We start from the raw sequence: 21851 nt of genomic DNA, 5'->3' as shown, positions 1-21851 counted from the left end.
AAGACATTTCAGTTTAACCTACAGGTGGTCTTGTTTTGACCTTGACAGTCAGCTTTAAACGACCTGTCAAGCACCTTTGTGTGCTTCTGGGCACACCCACCTGGAAGATATTATATCCCCTACGCTTTATGTGCCCCAGCAGGCAGGCACCAGGCCCCTGGATTTTGTTTTCATCGATGGAGGGTTAATGCATGCATGGCAGGACTTTACTGAGAGGGGCCCAGCTACAGATGCTGTTTTCATTTAATTCTGATTTCTCTTCTCCCTTGGCCTAACCTTCCCCGCCCCTAGGCTCTCCCCGCTACCCCCTCCAGTCTCCCTCCACCCCCAGTCAGCCTTCCCTGCTCTTTCACCCCCTCTGCTTGGCTTCAAACCATTTCTTCCTGTCTTTGATATCTCCTAGCAGAGCTGCAAGCAATCAGGAGATTATGGACCCCAGAGCTCAGCAAGGCACAATGCCTGGTAGGGGGCTCAGGCCCCGGTCCCCAGGCCACCACAGGAAATGGGACCCAGAAAATCTGCCAGCCTCCAGACCCTCCACCCTGGCCCCTGTGCCTGTTCTGGTAACCAGATCCCTGGGGTTGGGGGGTGAGGTACTTCCTCAGCTTAAGTGGTGTCTCGGGGAACAGACCTCTTCGGGAATAATTCTGACCTTTCCTATGTGGTCCAGGGTCATCTCTGTTTGAATTTTGTCTCTTTAAACTTTGAGCTTTTCTCCTGCCTACTGAGACCATACAAGCTGGTGTCTGGAAGTTGGGGTGAGGAGAGTGAATGGACAGATGAAGGAAACCCCTTGGATTCAGCCTCATGCCTACAAATGCTTGGATAGTTTCAAGTTATTTGAGGATACAGATGATGGCTCTTTATTCCAGGAACCCCTCTTCTTTGACTTCCATGTGTAAGGCCCAAAGTTGTTGAAGGCAATCTGTACTATATTTCTAAAGGTAGAGGTGAGAGAGAGGGTGCTTGTTCTCAAGAACAAATGAATGTCCATCTTATTATTCTGTAATACTCCCTCCAACATCTGAAGGGAAATAGGCCCAGATCTAGATATTTACCTTTCTGACGTTGCCACCACCAACCATGTGTTCTTGCATTCAGTGGGCTCCCAGAGGTGCCTGGAGGAGAGAGTCTCTGCTGGTCCTCTAGACACCTCCCTGAGATCTGACTGAGGATCTGAGAGGAAGATCAGTGCTAGTCAACGCATCCCCCTCAGCTCTCAGGAACCCTCCCAAGCCATGGCTGGACATCACACTGTCTCCCTCCAGGGGACGCAAGCCACTTACTCTTCATAACCCCTGCCCTAGGGGCACCTCTGTGTAGGGATCTTATTATTTAACTTTTGGCACAAGTCCTTCCCTGGGATTTCCTGGTTGGAATGAAGAGTAGAGGAGGCTGCGAAGTGTGTGGTGTGAGGGCAACTGGACTATATTTCCAATCACCAGGGGGACCTGGTCTCAGAGAATGTAAGAGAAGCAGAAATATGGGTGAGAAATGGCATTCACTTGTGTGCCCCTGCCCTTTTTTTTGGCCCAAGCTAGTTGAGCTGTGTTTCTGACATTTACAACCCAGGGCCCTGACTAATTTACAAGGGCTACTTCTTTTTTGCCTGTACAAACAAAAGCATCATTAGTCCTTAGGATTAAAAAAAAGAAGTCAGTGGCTTTGAGCAACTCTGGATCCTTTCCCCTCCAGCCTTCATTCTTTAATGGTGATACCACCTGACTCTTTATAGGTTGTAGAGTGTCTCCATATACATACATGTTTGTGAGGATCAAATGAGAGAATACACACACACACACACACACACACACACACACACACACACACACCCATATATAACATATATATACATTCTCTCATTTGATCCTCCCAAACAAGCTCTCAGCCTGCTTCCATGGCCCGGCTGTCACAGGCTCCCCACAGCTTCCCTCAAGACCAGCCCTGTTGTGGCAGCTCTCCCCAGTGTGTCTGAGATCTGGAATCCCTGTTACTGAGTAAGGCCTCTCTGCCTAGCCCCTCCCATGATTCTCCTACTTTCTGCTCAGCCGAGAAGTTTATCTTGTGGCGTGATGAGTCCCAGCAGGTGCTGACAGCTGGGATCAGGGCCTAGGCTTCTGTGACTCTCAGCCTCTGAAGCATAGGGCAAGTGGAGCCTAACGATGGTTGTGTGCCCGAGCTGAGTGGTAGAAACCTGCAGGCCCACGCCTGGGTTGTGAGCTAAGGAAGGGTGAGCCCCAGGCAACCAAGTGCACCTACTGTCTTCTCGTTTCATTTATTTCTCCTCGGTTAGCCTGTAGAACTGCCGTGATGTTACTTCACGCTTCTTCAGAGCCCGTGCTCGTCCGTCCGACCCTCGGGACACCACGTGAGACGGTGGAAAGAGAGTCCTGATTTTGCAGTCAGAAGACCAGGTGGCAATGCAACTGTGCTGTTGAGTGCTGTGAAACCTAGCCCAGTTACTCGTTTGTGAAAGCACTACTCACCTCCAGGAATTCTTGGCACATTAGATAAGATCATGTGTAAAACGTCCTCAGCATTGGTCCCTTTGTTTCAGTAGGCTTGGAGAAATTTGGTAGTTTTCTGGGTCAGAAAACACCTATGATTCATTGCTTATGAGTGTGAATCAACAAACTTTCAGGTCCCTACCAACCCAGAGTGTCCAAGATTCTCTGAAACAATAGCTGCAGCGAGAAGAAAAAAATAGGTGTGATAAGTAACCATGGTAGTATGAAGACATGAACAGTTTGTTTCAAAGAGTTATTGAGTCCAGATTACTTAGATTGTACAAATGGAATTTCTTAATTCACTGAGGGAGCATTTTAGAGTAGCACCTATATTCTTGTCAGGTCTTCCTTTAGGGATGTAGCTTGAACTTTAGTAGTTTAAACGTACATATTAACTTTTCTTCCCCTCAAAAGAAAGTTGAAGAGGGCAGCAGAATAAAACCACTGGGCATTTCTGGTTTAGGTCGAATGCATTTCTTAGTTCCTTTTCCATATCTAATGACAAATTAAAAGAAATCCTGATCTTCCTGGGATTTGGGATCCCACCTGGACTCGACTGAACTGTCCAAGCTCCTCTGGGGCTTTGGGTCCACCAGTTGGACAGTGACCTCTTTTCCCCTCACTTTTGGGTCAGAGATTGAGCCCTGTCCACTCCTGAAGCAGCTGTCTCTGATCTGTCTCTGGTTTGTTCTTGGTATCAGAGGCATTATCTGACCTGTGCTTGAAAGGACTACATGATGGAAACTTCCGAAAGAACCCAGTGTTGCCACATGTGCCGCTCCCAAATGGAGCGAGAGAGGCTCAGAGTCAGAAATAAGGCCAGGATGGAGGGGGCAAGCAGCAGCAGGGTGGGGTGACTCGCACTGCTCTCCTTTGAATACCAGTCCCACTCTACAGCCTTTCCAAGGTCCCTCTCCCAGAAGCACACACAGCATTTTATAAATAGTACTGCCTGTGTTGGTTGAGATAATCCTGTAGCCCAGAATGGCTCAAGACGCTTTTGCAAAGGAATCAATCTAAAAAGGCATTTGAATAGTAAGTTTCTTTAGTAAAATTGTTTTCTACTTCTGTTCCCCACCTCTGTTTCCATCTACCCCATTCCTCTCATTCCTTATATACTTTTAGTAGCTTTTTGTATAACCTTCTGTGTCTAGTTAAAAAACAAAATTCAACTGAGTAAATTTGAAGATCCCAATAAATTGGGTTTATTCAGTGATTCATGAATCGGACAGCAAGCAGAAATGTGGTCTGGGAGGCTATACAAAACGGAAGATTTTTAAAGGCAGAAAGTGGGTGAACAAGGAAGTCAAAAACAAAAGAAAGGGTTGTTTCAGGCAAAGTCACCTTCCTTTGGAGGAAAGGTGCATCTGTCATGCAGATTACCTCACTGATTTTGATTAGGAAATTCCAGACTGATTGGTTGAAAATTCTGCTCCTGGGAGAGGCTGAAACTGCAGTTGTGCTAGGTATTAGGTTTTGGTTTGCTGATGTGAGGCTTAAGCACAAGTGACTTCATTTTGGACTGGTTGTTTCTTTTTTTAAGGAGTCTCTTCATGCAGATGCAATAACAAATAGCCAATAAAACTATACAGATTATTATCCCTGCTCCTTTTTCTTATACAAAAGAGGGCAGAGCACACACCCCGCCTATACTGTGCTTTTATCGCTTCACATTATATCCTGGATTTCTTTCTATTATTAGGCCTTAGAGAGTTTTCTCATTCTCTTTTTATTTAGCTGCATGGTATTCTATCCTATGGATGTTCTCAGTTCAGTTTTCCAGATTAGGGATCTTTGACTATTTTACTGTTGTAAACAGTGCTGCATGGAACTCTTGGTGCATTTTATTTTATTTTTTTTTTTATTTTTTATTTTTTGCGATACGCGGGCCTCTCACTGTTGTGGCCTCTCCCATTGCGGAGCACAGGCTCCGGACGTGCAGGCTCAGCGGCCATGGCTCACGGGCCCAGCCGCTCTGCGGCATGTGGGATCTTCCCGGACCAGGACACGAACCCGCGTCCCCTGCATCGGCAGGCAGACTCTCAACCACTGCGCCACCAGGGAAGCCCCTTGGTGCATTTTAGAGTCGATAAATTGCACAAAGATTCTGTTATTCTGCTGATGTACCTGCCATCTTGTGGGAAGTAGGGATGTGGCTGCATCTGATTTATCCCCCACCAGTGCTATAACTGTAGGTGGAAACACATGAAATTTCTGTTCTGGGAAATTTCCAACGCAATGGAATATCAGCACCTTTGTGTGGCTCACTAAGACTTGGAGGAACCTCCATGCAGTAAAGTAGGGATGGAAGATTAATAAACCTAAAGTATCATTGTGAAGCTCTTGCTTATATAGGCCCAAGTCCTCATCTAATAAACCAAGTGGAAGCCATGATGATCCCCTTTTCACTAGTTTTGTAATGACCTTGTTCTTCAGATTTCATTAATTTGATCAACGGTAAAATTGCGTTCATTCTATTCTCAGTAACTTTGGAAGTTTAAAGAACCTTTTTTTTTTTTAAAAAAAATGAACCCATCTATTTGCTATTTTTAAATAACATTAAGAAGTACCATTTATTTTTCTGGTAAAGAGAACTGGATACTATTTACACAATTTGAGCTGTCGGTTATATTTATTTGGGTTGCGCCCTGGTGTTGAGTGAGCAGTACTAGCTGGTGGAGGGACCTGTAGCTGGGCTTCTAAGAGCAGAGCGTTTACTCCAGAGGTAGGCCAGCAAGAGGCTGCACTCAGCTCACACCAAAAGGCCAGCAACGAGTCTTATAAAATAATGCTTTTGTGTAGGTTTCAAGTCAGAAAATTTGAAGGAGGAAAAGGGAAAATAGTCTTTAACCACAGTGAGAAGAAAATGAAGGAGGAGGCTAATGCTATCTTTTTTTTAAATAGGAGGATGTTGAGGAGACAGATTTTTAATGGTTTTAATCTTCAGACTTAGGCAGAAGGCCAAGCATGATCTGAATACAGAAAACATAGAATGAAATGCCAGAAAGGGAAGTGGAAAGTAGTGAGTTACGGAAACAACCAAATGTGTCCGAATTTCCAGGCTCTTCAAGGAATTGGTTGAATTGTGGCAGTGTTGCTGAAACATTTTTTAAAGCTCAGTTGAATATCCATATGCCACATAATTCTAGAGCATATCACTCAAAACTCAATTTTAAATAGTTGGCAGGGCCTAGCCTGCTACTCCATTATGGTTTCATGTTGGCCAGAATAATCTAATTTTTTTCCGTAACATCAATGGGAGGAAAGCAATGGACATGATTTATTTCAGCCTTAATAAGGCATGACACGAAAGAACAAATTTGGAAAATGTTTTACCAGCATGGCAATTTTTTTTTTTTAAAATCTCTAAAGGGCAACCACTTTAGTGGATACAAAATTAATATAAGCTATAGGCCTTTGTACTATATGTAAACACACACCACAAGCATTCAGCCTATTGACCTCCCTGGTAGTTATTTCCTATAGACACACACACACAAAATATAGTGATCCCCACACTGGCTTGGCAGGACAGTCATCACTTAGGGGGAACAGACAAAGAGAACTGTTACAGAAGGGCTCAGAGGCTCAGAGAGTGCAGTAATTGGAGCTGCTGGTCATTTGTGTCACCTCCGCCACCTGGCAGGACCCTGGACCCCTTTAGGGATGTGGTGATCTTGTTAGAAGCTAAAGCAGGAACCGGAGGCTCATTTTTCTTAGACTTTGAAATGGATGCCTCATCTGATGGGAAATAGACTTGTGCTTGTCTGGTCTCTAAGGCCAAGGGAAATGATGCTTCATAAAAAGAAAATCGTGAGGAAGTTCTTTCTTATAGCTAACCCTTGCTCCTCTTGCTGCAATAGCATATCTTCCCTCACAGCCTAACTCCAGCAGCAGAAGAGCTGGTCACCCCGTTCTGAATAAGGGGTGCTTTATTGCTTATTTGCTTTGCTACTTAACCTTCCGCCTTTTGCTTCTCTAGGCTAGATAGTCCCAACAGTTTTGAGTTCCTTTTTACGGTTTCTAGTTTCCTTTTCTTTAATCATTTCAGTGGCTTTCTTCTGGATCACTTTCTAGTTCTCATCATTACTCAGAAGTTGAAAAGTCCAAAACCAGGCACAGGAAGCTGCAAAGGTGTCTCCACGGTGAAAATAGGATCCATTTATGGAGCTCTTAACTCTAGGCCCAGGATTGTGCTGAGGACATTTCATGCGCTATCCTGTTTAAGCCTTACAGCCTCTACAGGGTAGAGGCTATTATTACTGGCATTTTGTAGATGAAGAAACTGAGAAAAGAGTAGTTCTCTGTCTTTCCCATCACCCAAGTGACAGCCGAAATTCAACCCCAGTCTCTGACTGTGGAGCCTGCAGTCTAAACCACTTCTCCCCGGTGCCATGATTTCATTCACCGATCCCAGAATCTTATACTTAGCTCTAACAACTTCGCTGAGCAGCTGACTTGCTTTCCATTGATATCATTATAGCTCCCTTTCACTACTTTATTAACAACACGATCAGTCATTCCTTACTTCAGCCTGGTGGGCATGCGTTCCTGGAAATTCATTTTATTTAACCACTTTTCCAAGTCCTTTGATTCTCTCTGCGTTCTAATTCAGCCCTTCAACAGGCTGTTAACTCCTCTAAGCTTGATTCCCTGGAGGATCTAATGAGGTCTCTTAACTGGTGAGCCCCTTGGGGAGTCTTGGGTGTCCAGTGCCCTCCCTGATGTCGTTCCCCACACTTACCCTGGCCCTCCCCTGGGTTTCCATAGCAGACTGAATGGAAAGAGGTGTAGAGTGAGCAACAATGTTGGCTGTCCAGTGGCAGTGAATTTTTAAGTACTATCTATTTGGAGGATCCACCAGAATTTCACAATAACTTCAGAACGAGGAAATCCAACTAGGATTTTGTTTCAAGGCCAGGGCTACTGTATACTCATTGCTCTTACTGAGAATGGGGGGCGCTGCCGAGATGCCAGTTTGTGGAAGTCATGTCTTCGGAATGAAAAAACACTGTCTATGAAAAATATTCACCTGACGCTGAATTGTGTCACAACCAGCATACTACACAGTACCGGGCGTGTAGATGACATTCAGTTACTATTTATAAAGTGAGGGAAAGAAGGCATATAGGAGTAGCAGTGGTGATGAAAGCAATTTTACTTTCTGCCAAAGCTGGTGTGATTTCCCCAGTGTATGGACATCAGTTTCAACAGGGGAAAGTAAGACAGGAATCACCATTACAGTAATGCTTGAAATTAAAATTAAAGTGAAAAGTATTCTCTCATAACACATTTTTTTAGGAATAACAACAAACAACAACAAAATCAATGTTCCAGAATCTCCTCAAGCCCCAAAAAAGAGGATCTCAAGAGTCTCTGGTCTTTGGCATTTCTTTCCATCTCCCCTTTTCTGGTTTCTTTCCCAAAGATGTTAAAATCAGCCAAGGATGGTCTCCTGCGAATCCCTTGCAATTATACTCATCATTACAAGTGTAGCTTGCTGTCTACTATATTTCAGAACTCAGAGGCACTTGGAAACACTGCTGGGAATAGTTCCTAACTTACAGGTGGAAGCAGAAAATAAACAATTTCTACCTCTACGATTATGCTCTTCCAATCAATTGTCGAACTCAGCTCAAAACAAGATCTTGAGTACAGAATATTTTTTCTGGTTGCTGCGTAGCTCAGTTAATCTGTAAACCACGGGAGTGTTATTGAGTGCATTTGCAGAAGGGTGGAACCAGGAGCTCGAGACCCAGCAAGAAAATGGTTCCTTATTTACAGTACAAGGGAATGAAACCCCTGAGGCTTGAATTCCATGTCTCCTCCAGGGAATTATGGGTGCATTCCTTTACCTTGATGGAGGAAAAAGAATTAAATAGAGAAAACAACCATTCTTTTACATCTCTTTTTCCTCTTTCAGTTTTGCTCTCCAGTTTTTATAATACCGTTCTCAAGTCTTGAAAATACAACTGCTTCCCTTTTGGTAAGCTATTTTTTTTTTTCCCTTTTCCATTTGGCAACAGCATTTTCCTGTGTTTTCAATGGCACCAAAATTAACATGGCTGTTGTTATTTAACAGGAACAGCTTCAAGTTTTATATTACACGCCCAGCCAAAGAATCTTTGATTTTTGCCCTGGTGTTTCCCAAGATGTTAGCATGGCTTTGAAAACAGGGCTGTTTAACTGCTGTTGCAAAGACAGCAGGGGGAGCATGGCAGATCGGGGAGGGAGGAGTGAGAGAATGGAGGAGATGAGGGAAATTGGCCTCCCCCAAATCACTATTTTTAAAGTTCGCTTGCCTACTGAATAGCTCAATTTACAAATCCTACTGGACACCGTTTGACCTTCTCCACTTTTCTTTCCTGTTGAAAGCGTGATGGATGCGTTGGTGGGAGACAAACCATTTGTTCTATAGTTTTTTCCATGTGCGTGCTTCCTTATGAACACCAGACCCTCTACTCCCCTCAATAGGGGATACCCACATTGTCAAAGCCATCCTGCGGGAGGTATCCAAGCCCAGATTTCTTAGGAGATGGGATCTCAGATCCCAATGAGAAACACTCCAGGAAACACACATCTTTATTTGTTAAACAAATAGTCTTATGTGAACCTTGGCTAGGACACTCACTTATTTTAAATAAGTGAAGTAAACATTAATGTGCAGGGGATAGTCTTCTTATGTAGACTGTAACTTTGAAGCCCAGTTTTAAGGTTTTAAGTTGGAACACGCAGTGCTCTTCTTTCCTTGGCTTGGGTTCTAGAGAATGTTGTTTCCTCATTTAGTAATTGGAGAGTTAATGGGCTTCTTTGTGATGCTACTATAGAAGAGAGACTGTATTTTATTTGATTCTGGGACTGTAATTAAAGTGGCGCCCATCGGCATGGTTGAAGTTAAGATTGCTTCAGCTTTTCCAATATAAACTCATATTCAGGGCTTTATAACCAGCTATAAAAATTTGCTTCTCGCTACAGACCTGGCATATTCAGTGTCAACCTAGGAATAACCTTTATTTTTTTAAAAAAAAAGTCTTTTTAAAAAGATAATTAAAAATTCAGTTTATTACTGTTAAGTTACAAGGATGTAAGGAAATAAAAATAGCTTCCTTTTTTTTTGTTTGTTTAAGCAGAAACTTGTGACCTATTTTTAAAATGTGGACAGAGTTGTTACATATTTTTTATGGCTTCAAAGAAAAAAACAGCAAAATCTCTGTGAAAGATACTTTAAAAAGGTATTGTTTCAGTTTTCCTTACGGTGACAAGCAAGGCGTTCTTGTTCTCCCAAGACGTGAGCCTCCCATAGGACTACTGGCAAAGCTGTTTTGTCAGTGGGCTCCAAGTTCGTTGTTACAAAACTCCTGGCCAGCCTCTTCCTGGCAGATGGAAATATGGCCAGCCCTTCCGGTTATGAGGCCATGACTACTCACTTATTCCACTCAACCCTAACCTTCTGGGCTCTGTGTGTTGGGACACAGTGAATAGCCCAGGTACAAAGCCAGGTTAGAGACCCACTTGGGGGCCTGGGGAGGCTTCTCTCAGTCCTTGCTCTGCGTCCCACAAGGGTGGGGAAGGGGAGGAAGGAGTGTGCCTCTCCAGGAGTCTCTTTTCAATTTAGAGGTATTTGTTGTAGCAAGTGGCTTTAGGTGCGGCCATTTTTGTACATGCTGAGAGACGGATGTGGCACAGTTTTTCCAGGTGATTCAAAAGTTCTCTAAATAGAACCACCTTTAAGTTATCATGCTAAGCAGGTTTACTTTTAACCATTCTTTTTCTAGCAACCGGGGCCTTGACTGATGCCATGTGATGATAATGATGGTCGTGGTGGTTGTGATGGGGGAAGAAGAAAAGGTAGTGTTGGTCATGGTGATGGTGCTGATAATGGTACTAGTGGAGGTGGTGATGGCCATGGCAGTAGTCAGTGGCAGTAGCAGCAGTGGCAATGGGGGAAGTAACAGTGGTGATGGGTAGAGATGGTGGTGGTGGCAGCACTGGGGGCTACAGACTTCTACCTACAGAAGCCATTCTTCATCTTTGCAGATGCATTGGCTTAGGGAACCTGCTTGTTGTCTCTTTGCTACACACAGTATGCCCAGTGGAGCTAACAACTGGCTTTTGGTAGATCTTGCCTTCCACTGAACAGTGAGGTTTGTTTGTGGGTGAGATGGGTACATGCCCTTTTTCAGAGGCAGGTCTCCATTTTAGAGTCAGAGAACAGCCTATCTTCTTTTTTTTTTTTTTTGCGGTACGCGGGCCTCTCACTGTTGTGGCCTCTCCTGTTGCGGAGCACAGGCTCCGGACGCGCAGGCTCAGCGGCCATGGCTCACAGGCCTAGCCGCTCCGCGGCATGTGGGATCTTCCCAGACCGGGGCACGAACCCATGTCCCCTGCATCGGCAGGCAGACTCTCAATCACTGCGCCACCAGGGAAGCCCCAGCCTATCTTCTTTTATGGTTTCCAGTTTAGGATCAAGGAACATGGTGACCTGAAGCTCTGGAACCAGAGCCATTAGTAGAGAGTGGGACATATCTAGTAATTCTACCAAAATTGGATTGCTACTGTGTCTCAGGAACCATGCCCTGTGTTTTACCTACATGGTTATCTATAAATCCTTTCAACAACTCTGTAAAGTAGGCTTTTATTATTTTGGTTTTACAGATTTAGGAAAGTGAGGCTTGGCTCATAGGTAGCAAAATTAGGATTTGAAAACCATGGTCTGTGTGACCCCAAACCCTTTACTTCTTCCTGCATTGCAGCCACCAGAGAACTATTTCAGCCCTCATAGAGCATTCTAGAATGTCTGTTGTCTTTACTTAGGGAAGGGTATGAGAAGAAATTCATAAGAGAATATTCTGTATTTGGTTTTCTTCTCTAACTTAGCATGAGGGCAAAGAATGTCTTTTCTTCCTACATATTTCCTTACACTCATAGTGTACTCAAATGACCCTTTTAAAATTCATATGGGAACTGTTTGGAGGCTCTTCCCGCATGTTTTCAGGACTGGATCTGTGGTGTGATCTTTTCCTGACCTGGCTGGTCTTTGGCCAAATAGGACATTGAGCAAGCCAGAAACCAGGCCCCAACAGAAAAAAGCAAATAGAGATAAATATTTATCATCATCCCAGTGGGATCCCTAGGTTTTCAGGATCAAAGGCCTACTTTGTGTGTATCTGTTCGTGAGCCTTGGATAAGTATACAGAAGCAGGCGACTGGCAGTGTAGTGAAGGCCCTGTGGTACCCAGGGTCTTTAACCCTCAAACTAATTCCCTAGTGACACTGGGGGGAAAAAAGCAAAACAAAAAACAGAATCCAATTTATAAAAATAAAAATTTAAATTGCATTCCCTAGGCACAGAATAAGAAAAAGATGGAGAAACAGAGTAGGAACAAAAAGAAAAGAAAAAGGATGAGAAGTGAAAAAGAAAGGACCAGAGACAGATAGCAAGAAAATGAGGGATGAAGAGCAGCAGTTCTAGAGTTGGTGCAGGGAAATATTTCTATAGGAAGCATGGTGGCAGATGCTATAATAGATGTTTATTCTCCCTATTCTGTGAGTTGTCTTCTCAATTTCTTTTCTTTCATTTTAAATATTTTATTTATTTGGCTGTGCCAGGTCTTAGCTGTGGCACACAGCATCTTCATTGCCCCGTGTGGGATCTTCATTGTGGCATGCAGGATCTTTAGTTGTGGCATGTGGGGTCTTTAGTTGCAGCATGTGGGATCTTTAGTTGTGGCATGCAAACTCTTAGTTGTGGCATGTGGGATCTAGTTACCTGACCAGGGATTGAACCCTGGCCCCCTGCATTGGGAGTGTGGAGTCTTAGCCATTGGACCACCAGGGAAGTCCCTGTCTTCTCAATTTCTTGATAGTGTCCTTCGAAGCACAAAAGTTTTTATTTTCGATAAAGTCCAGTTTATCTATTTTTTCCTTTGGTTGCTTGTGCTTCTGGTGTCCTATCTAAGAATCCATTGCCTGATCCAAGGTCATGAAGATTTATACCTATGTGTTCTTCTAAGAATTTTATAGTTTTAGCTCTTTCATTTAGGTCTTTAATCTATTTTGAGTTGATTTTTGTTTATGGTATGAGAACTTCATCCTTTTGCTTGAGGATATCTACTTGTCCCAGGTTTTTATTCCTTAATTCAACAAATATGTATGACATACACATTGTGTGCCAGGCATTGTATTGGATGCCAGGGATAGAACTGTCAACAAAATAGTGGTATCAGAGTGGTTTCAGAACCTGGGGACAAAAAAAGCAATTCAAGTAATTTGGGAGGTAAGGTAGACTTTTAGAGAATCTATCTAGACTTTTGAGCAGAGGTTTTTTTTTAAATATAATACAAGGAAACATGCATTAGAATTACCTGGATTGCTTGTTAAGAAAGCAGACTGATTTTATATACACACACACATATATATGTATATGTAGATATATATAAAGAGTTTATATATATATCTACATATGCATATATATATATAACTCTTATATAACTCAAGTGTAAGAATCACTGCTTTATATATTGAAAGCTAGCTAGGCCTGGATATTATTTCCTTTTCGATTATTATGAAATATCTGAATATCATTGATTTATATTTTTCAACATGAAAAAAGTCAGCCTTTTCTGTGGCCTTATTTTGAGATCCAAAGAAGTGAGGCCATTGTCAAACCACATACCAGACTGCAGTTGTGGAAGTCATTCTTCCAAAAGCCTATTGACGAAGAAATATTTTAGATGGGAAACATGATATATCTCTGGAAAGAGAAGTAAGAAACTATTCCCCCCATTCCTAAATTGGATGCACTTCACCAAACAGGCCGTACCCATGATGCCAGGGCACTGGGCAGAATTTCCCTAAGCAGATGGCTGCAGCTGCTCTTTCTACCAAAATTGTTCTTTCTTCCATAAAAACACCCACAAAACATCTGTGTGAATACCCCTTACTCGCCCTGGCCACTTGGCAGGTGCTGACTGGCCCCAGGGAGAATCTGTTCTCCTCTTGCACCTAGATTTCCTTTGCTGTTCATTCCCTGAATGGAGAAGGAACAAAATGCCTTGATGCTAGCTCTCCCTTGGCTTTTGGGGCATTTGGTGGTTTGGATACTATCTGACTTCATGACTGCAGGTGGCACAGGGGAGCTCTGTAAAAGGGAAACACAATGACGCATTCACAGGCATCCCTTTACATTGTCTGCGCAATCTTAAGCGTTCATGTGTGTGAAAGAGCAGTGTTAGGAAAATGATGGCATGAGCCGCATTGAGTTTTTGACTTTTAAAATGGTAAGTGAACTACTTCCAACATATGAACTGACTGAGTATAAGACTGCTTTGGTACATTTTCTAAGGAACGGAAGGGGAAAAGGTGATGATAAGTAAAAACGTTATGTTGAGTCCTAGAAGAAAACATGAATGAATTCCTTTTTTAACCAGAAAGTGGAAAAAAATCCTGGTTTCAAAATCCAGAACCAATAAAACAAAAGACTGATAAATTAGACATGAAAACAAAATATGTTTGCACGTAAAGAAAAAAGCAAAGCAAATGACTCCTTGAGAAAAAATATCTGGAGTTTATGCCACAAATAAATAATGAGCTTCTAAAAACAGAATAAGAAAAAAAAACCCACAGCCATATAGAAAAATGAGCTAGAGATATAAACAAAGAGTTCACAGAAAACAAATGCAAGTATCTGAAACCTATAAAAAGATGCCCAACTTTGCTCATCATAGGAGAAATGCAAATTAAAACTGCACTGAGTTGTCATTTCTTACCTATCAGACTGGCAAAGATACAAGAATTTGACAACATACTCTGTTGGTGGAGCAGAGGGAAACAGGCTGTCTAATTTGCTGATAGAAATACAAACCGGTTTAACTTCCATAGAGGGGAATTTACAATATCTAGCAAAATTAGATAGGCTTTTGATTCAACACTCCAATTTCTAGGAAATTATACTAAAGATGCATTGGCAAAAATATGAAAATACTCATATATGTGGTTATTTATTGGCACAAGCAAAAGACTAAAAACAACCCACATGCCCATTAATTTGGGTCTATTTAAAGGAACTATGGTACATCCACACAGTGGAGCACGATATGGCTATATAAAGGAATGAGGACTATCTTTAAAGCTATACGGTAATCTTTAGGTACATTTTAAGTGGAAAGAACAAGATGGAGAAAATGTGTATGGTATGTTAAATATCATTTCCATTTGTATTTAACAAAAACAATGGAAATATAAATGGTAATCTTAAAAAGGGGTTACCTATGGTAGAAGGAAGGGAACAGTGTGGCAGGGACAAGGATAGGAGCTAGATTTCTACTGACTATACTTGCTTTGTAGATTTGGACTTTGGAACTAAGTAAATATTGTATATAATTACAAAACTAGTTATTTTTAAGCAATCTCTAAAGATTAAAAGCAAAATGAAACAAATGAACATATCTATGTTTTGGGGTTGATAGCATAACTGCGCAGAATAAGTCTTCCAAGTGACTTTAAAATGCAGTCATTTGATTGTATACTCCTAGTGAGATTACTCTGGTCTATCTAGCATGATTTGTAGTGATGGTATTGTTATTTTGAAGTTGTTGTCTATTGTAGGGTAAAGCAAATGAATAATTATGTTGGTATCTTTAATAACTGAGATTTAAGGCATGGGAGAAATAAGATCCAGATGTAAAATTGATGAGGTTAAGTAAAAACTTTAGAGTCATGAATTTGAGTTGGAAGTGTTTGTATGAACTCATCATGAGAAAAAGTATTTCCCAGCTCTTGTCAGCTGAAAGGCTGAGGAATAGTGTCTAACACAGTAGCAGTGAGTATCCCTAACACATAGTGTGTGGATGTTAAGTACCTTTTCTTGCTAAAAGGAACTAGGACTCTTTATAGAAACGATTATTTCCCAATTTAGGGCGGGAATTGTATAACTTGTGCCTGGAGTTTCTTGTCATACCACAAAGCAAAGAAACTATCAAAGACAACTAGAGCCATTGCCAAAAGACTCAGGAACCAAATTGAAGAGGTTCCTACTGGGACGATTTGAGCATCAAAAGGGTAAAAACTGCAGTGGTTTAAAACACAGCAAGCATGTTTAAATCCACAAGTTCATAATAATAAAAATAAATTCACATAATTGGTTGCCTTTTAAGGATGCCAGAGAATTAACTCAGTATTTTAAAAAGAGATAAAGAAAAAGAATCAAGCATTTATCTTGTCTTTCTTGCATACAGCATAGTCAAATTGTTGAGAAAGTGAGTTTCTCTTTACAGAAGAATTTCAGCTAATAAATTAAGAAGTAACGGTTTCCTTTGCTGTGCAAAAGCTTTTAAGTTTAATTAGGTCCCATTTGTTTATTTTTACTTTTATTTCTTTTGCCTCAGGAGACATATCCAAAAAAAATCTTGCTACGATTTGTGTCAAAGAGTGTTCTATATTCTCTTCTAGGAGTTTTATGGCTTCAGGTCTTACATTTAGGTCTTTAATCTATTTTGAGTTTCTTTTTGTATATGGTGTGAGGAAATGTTCTAATCTCATTGTTTACATCAACAAAACAAAAAGGCAACTGACAGAATGGGAGAAAATACTTGCAAATGATATGACTGACAAGGGGTTAATATCCAAAATGTATAAATAGCTCATACAACTCAATATCAAAAAAAGTAAACAACCCAGTCAAAAAATGGGCAGAAGACTCGAATAGACATTTTTCCAAAGAATATATACAGATGGCTAATAGGCGCATGAAAAGATGTTCAACATCACTAATCATTAGAGAAATCATTAGTTCAACATCATTAATCATCACAATGAGATATTGCTTCATACCTGTCAGAATGACTATCATCAATAAGTCTACAAGGAACAAATGTTAGCGAGGTTGTGGAGAAAAGGGAATCCTTGTACACTGTTGGTGGGAATGTAAATTGGTGCAGCCACTGTGGAAAACAGTATGGAGATTCCTCAAAAAACTAAAAATAGAACTACCATATGATCCAGCAGTTCTACTCCTGGGTATATATCTGGAAAGAGTGAAAACACTAATTTGAAAAGATACATGTACTATTCATAGAAGCATTATTTACAATAGTCAAGATATTGAAACAACCCAAGTGTCCATCAACAGATTAATGGTTAAAGAAGATGTGACATTGTCCAACATAGATGGACCTAGAGAATATTATGCTTAGTGAAGTAAGTCAGAGAAAGACAAATACTGTACATATCACCTATATGTAGAATCTGAAAAATAATACAAAGGAATCTATAAAGCAAAACAGAAACAGACTCATAGAAAACAAACTAGTGGTTACCAGTGGGGAGAGGGAACGGGGGAGAGGCACATTAGTGGTATGGGATTAAGAGATATAAGCTACCATATGTAAAATAGAAAAGCATCAAAGATACATTGTAGCACAGGGAATTATAGCCATTATCCTGTAATAACTTTTAATGGAGTATAATCTGTAAAGATACTGAATCACTATGCTGTACACCTGAAACTCATATAATATTGTAAATCAATTACACTTCAATAAAAAACTAAGTTTTTTAAAAAACTATAAATAATAATGATAATAAATCAAAATAATAAAGAACGGTACACACACATACACAAAGAAAATAGATCAAGCCAGAGATGTTAACATTGCCAAAAGATGACAGTATTTGGCAAACTTAAAAATGTTTGTTGGGCTTCCCTGGTGGCACAGTGGTTGAGAGTCCGCCTGCCGATGCAGGGGACACGGGTTCATGCCCCGGTCCGGGAAGATCCCACATGCCGTGGAGTGGCTGGGCCCATGAGCCATGGCCGCTGAGCCTGCGCATCCGGAGCCTGTGCTCTGCAACGGGAGAGGCCACAACAGTGAGAGGCCCGCGTACCGCAAAAAAAAAAAAAAAAGTTTGTCACCTGATTTATGCAAAAGCAGAAAATAAACTGTTCAATATTTTAGTTAAAAAAAAAAAACCAGTAATGGTAGAATGTGATATTACCGATTTGCAACACCTACTTAATGGATCTAGGCAATGGTCGTTTGTGTCTTCTCATGATGATATACAACACACTTTCATTGAAATATTCTTTCCCAGCTAAAATCAGCCTGAATTTGATCTAGCCTCTAGATCTGATCACCAGTTTACAGGAAATACAGATGACAGCGTAACAAATTAAATAACACTACAAGAATACAATGAGCAAATTCTAGGTCATCTTAAACTCATAAGACAGACAGCCTGGTTTATTCAACAAATAAATTGCAAGGAGAGAGAGAGAGAGAGAGAGAGGAACCTGAAAGAAACTTAGAGAAATACCAACCAATTCCAATATATGGACCTTATTTGGATAACAATTTGGACAAACCAGCTGTAAATGAACATTTATGAGACTATTGAGAAAATTTGAAAACTGACTGGATAGTTAATATTAAGGAATTATTACAGTACTAAGGTATAATATTGGTATTGTTTTGTTTAAAAAAGGTCCTTTTAGAGCTACATACTGAAATATTTGAAGGATACAAGATGTACATCATGAAACAGTTATAACATGATGTAGTGAACAGTATAAGAGAGTATACTGAATTATTTTTGCCTGTTTACTTGATTCTTTCCTCACTAGTCTGTGACTTTCTGGGTGATGATCCTTTATTTTCACTTCTATATACCCAGTGCCTACCTATTGAATCACATTTAAAGATGAAAGGGTATGATATTTGCATGTATTGTAAGCATCGTAAGAACTATAGGCAGTGAGAGAAGAGATCTTTGTTGCATACAACTATCAAGGAATGCGGAAGGATAGGAAGTGTTTTGAGGATGGTAGGAAAGCATCCCAGGCTGATAAAGAAATATGGCATGAATGGGGTGATAGGGCAGCAGTGAGAATGGTGTACAGTATTCAGGAAATGGTGGTGGAGGTTGAGGTAGGTCTAGCTGAACCAGAAAGTTGCTGGATTTAAACACTTTGATGTCAGAATGGGAAATTTATACTTGATATGATGGGCAGTGTGGAGTCATTATAGATTCTTGAGAAAGGAAGAGGCACAATAAAGGGTAGGAAATATAAAAGTCGACCCATACGTATATGGTCAGTTCATTTTCAGCAGAGATGCCAGGTTAGTTCATGGTGGAAAAGGACAGTCTTTTCAACAAATAGTTCTGAAACAGCTAGATAGCCATATTAGAAACGAATATTGATGCTTACCTTATGCAATACACAAAAATTTACTCAAAGTGGATCATAAACCTAAAGTAAAAAGTAACATAAAACTTCCATAAAAAAGCATAAGTGGACTTCCCTGGCAGTCCAGTGGTTAGGCCTCTGGGCTTCCACTGCAGGGGGAGCAGGTTCAATTGGACCTCATCAGAATTTTAAATTTCTGCTATTTGGAAGACATAGTTAAGAAACTGAAAAGGCACGCCAACAGACTGGGAGAAAATATTCACAATATATGAATGAATATATGAATATTCACAATATATGAATATATTCATAATAAAAAATAACTTGCAATTCAATAATAGGAAGAGAATTCAATAAATAATTGAAAGATTTTTTTAGAATCACTATGTTGTATATCTGAAACTAATATAATATTATAAATCAACTATACTTTAATTTTAAAAAGATTTTTTAACAGATACTTTAGAGAAGTAGATATATAAATTGTTAACAAACAATTGAAAATGTGCTCAACATCACTGGCCATCAGAGAAATGCAAACTGCACCTCAGTTGACCTCTACACATTAGAATGGATAAAATTGAAAAGACTGACTGATAGTAGGAAGCGTTGACAAGGATATGGAGCAACTAAACCACTCATACATTTCTGGTGGGAATGCAAAATGGTACAAACACTTTGGAAAACAGTTTTGCCGTTTTTAAGTTAAACATACATTTACCAAATGACTTATCAATTCCATTTCTAGATAGTTCCCCAAGAGAAATTAAAACTAAATAAAAATTGTGTGTATGTCCACACAAAGATTTATATACCAATGTTCATTGCCACTTAAACTAGAAATAACCAGATGTCCACCATTAGGAGAATGGGTAAACAAATTGTGGTAGATCCATACTATCCATATAATGGAATCCTACTCAACGTTACAGGCAACCTTGGAGATAGTTCGGGTTCCATTCTGGATCAGTGCAGTAGAAACAAATATCACAATAAAGCAAGTCACATGAATTTTTTGGTTTCCCAGTACATATAAAAGTTATGTTTAAACTATACTGTACTCTATTAAGTGTGCAATATCATTATATCTAAAAAACAATCCACATACCTTAATTAAAAAATGCTTTATTGCTACAAAATGCTAACCATTATCTGACAATGCAGGCTTGCTACAAACCTTCAATTTGTAAAAAATACAATACCTGCAAAGCGCCATAAAGTGAAGTGCAATTAAAAGAAGTGACACACCCAGCAACATAGTTGGATCTCAAAAGCATTATGCTAAAAGAAGCCAGATATGAAAGAGTGCATGGTATAATTCCATTCATATGAAACTCTAGAAAAGATAAATCTGTAGTGATAGGCAGCAGATCACATTAGCTGGGATGGGGCATTAAGTGGCAAGATGGAAAATATTCTATATCTTCACTATTGTGGTGGTTACTTGGGTGTACAGATTTGTTAAAACTCCTCAAAATATACCCTTTAAACTAGTGCATTTTATTATATGTAAATGAGTGAGCAGAATAGATTAGATGGACAGGAATCCAGCTAGGGGAGTGCCACCACAGGACATACAGCAGTGATTTTCTTCCACAACAATATATACTTTAACTCTTTACTAAGGGTTGCTGTAGTCAGGGTTTTGCTTTGGCTCAACTGTTGCGTGCTCTGTGATCACCCTTGATCTGTTCCTTCCTTACCTTGACCAGTGTTTTCCTTCATTACATTACTAGAAACCACCAGGGCACTGGGGAGAATCTGGTGACTGATGGAAGAGGGTATGGAAAATTTTCTATGATCAAATAAGCCTCTTTTTTCTCCTTTAAAGTAAGTCTAACTTGCTGTCACGTCTCTAACTTGGTTTCCTACATTTCCCAGTGACTTGAGTTAGAGATGCAAGGCCTCTCTAAGAAAGGTATTGAGACTTCTGATTCTACTAAAATTTTGTCATATTTCTTTCTCTTTAAAGCAGGTGAGAGCAAAGACTTTAACACAGAGTTTATAGGTGACTGCTTGAACTTATTTCGTTTTTGCTTCAGTCAAAATAGTATCTGTAAAATTCCAAAGAGTAGATGAGTGGAGAGAGTAGAGGGCCAAGGCAATTCTTTATTTATGGCTAGTCCCAGTGTCTCTTCCAGGCAGTGAGTTCAGAGCCTCCTTTGATCAACTGACTGAGGTTTCAGCGGGCTTTTTCTGGATTCTTCTACCATTCTTTGTCTATCTCTTTTCCCCTAGAAAATCAGTCAATCCCAGAGCAGGAGATCTTGGTCAGGGATGCAGTGGTGCAGGGTGGGGGCATGGAGCTGTGTATGTTTATAGGAGAAAGAGCCTTGATGAGATTATGTGCATTTGGTTCACTTTTCTTCCTGCTAGTTTGTGTGTGTATGTGTGTGTTCGTGCGTGCGCCCAAAGGCACAGAGGCACACACACCCTTTTCAAGGAAAATGTAATTCCCATGTAACTTAAGACATGCACAGACCTCCTGTAAACATTCATGTACAGGTTTTTGTGTGAGCATAAGTTTTCATTTCTCTGTGGTAAATATCTAAGAGAGGATTGCTGGGTCATATGGTAAGTGTATGTTTAATTTTATAAAAAACGTCCTATTTTGCGAAGTGGTTTTTCACTATTACATTCTGATCAGCAATGAACAAGACACCGCTTGCTGTTCACACTGGGCAGCACTTGGTATTGTCAGTTGTTAAAATTTTAGTCATTCTATTAGCATGTAACGGTTTCTCATTGCATTTCCCTATAGTTCATGATGTTGAACATTTTTTCATATGCTTATTTTCTTTGGTGTAGTATCTGTTCAGATATTTTGCCTATTATTATTTTATTTAATTTTTATTTATTTATTTTTGGCTGTGTTGGGTCTTTGTTGCTGCGTGCGGCCTTTCTCTAGGTGTGTCGAGCGGGGGCTACTCTTCATTGCGGTGCGCGGGCTTCTCATTGCTGTGGTTTCTCTTGTTGCGGAGCATGGGCTCTAGGCATGTGGGCTTCAGTAGTTGTGGCATGCAGGCTCAGTAGTTGTGGCGCACGGGCTTAGTTGCTCCGCGGCATGATGGGATCTTCCTGGACCAGAGCTCGAACCCGTGTCCCCTGCATTGGCAGGCAGACTCTTAACCACTGTGCCACCAGGGAAGTCCATTTTGCCT

The 21851-nt window shown here is 40.6% G+C and overlaps 1 protein-coding gene across 4 annotated transcripts in view; it reads left to right on the top strand.

Annotated features, from left to right (window-relative positions):
• The window catches only part of AOPEP (aminopeptidase O (putative)), a 300772-nt gene that overhangs the window by 49311 nt on the left and 229610 nt on the right, over positions 1 to 21851 (top strand). The window lies entirely within an intron of this gene.

The sequence above is a fragment of the Phocoena phocoena genome, chromosome 6 (assembly GCF_963924675.1).
Source record: "Phocoena phocoena chromosome 6, mPhoPho1.1, whole genome shotgun sequence".
In the NCBI taxonomy this organism is placed as follows: domain Eukaryota; kingdom Metazoa; phylum Chordata; class Mammalia; order Artiodactyla; family Phocoenidae; genus Phocoena; species Phocoena phocoena.
This window is presented reverse-complemented; position numbering and strand designations above follow the sequence as displayed.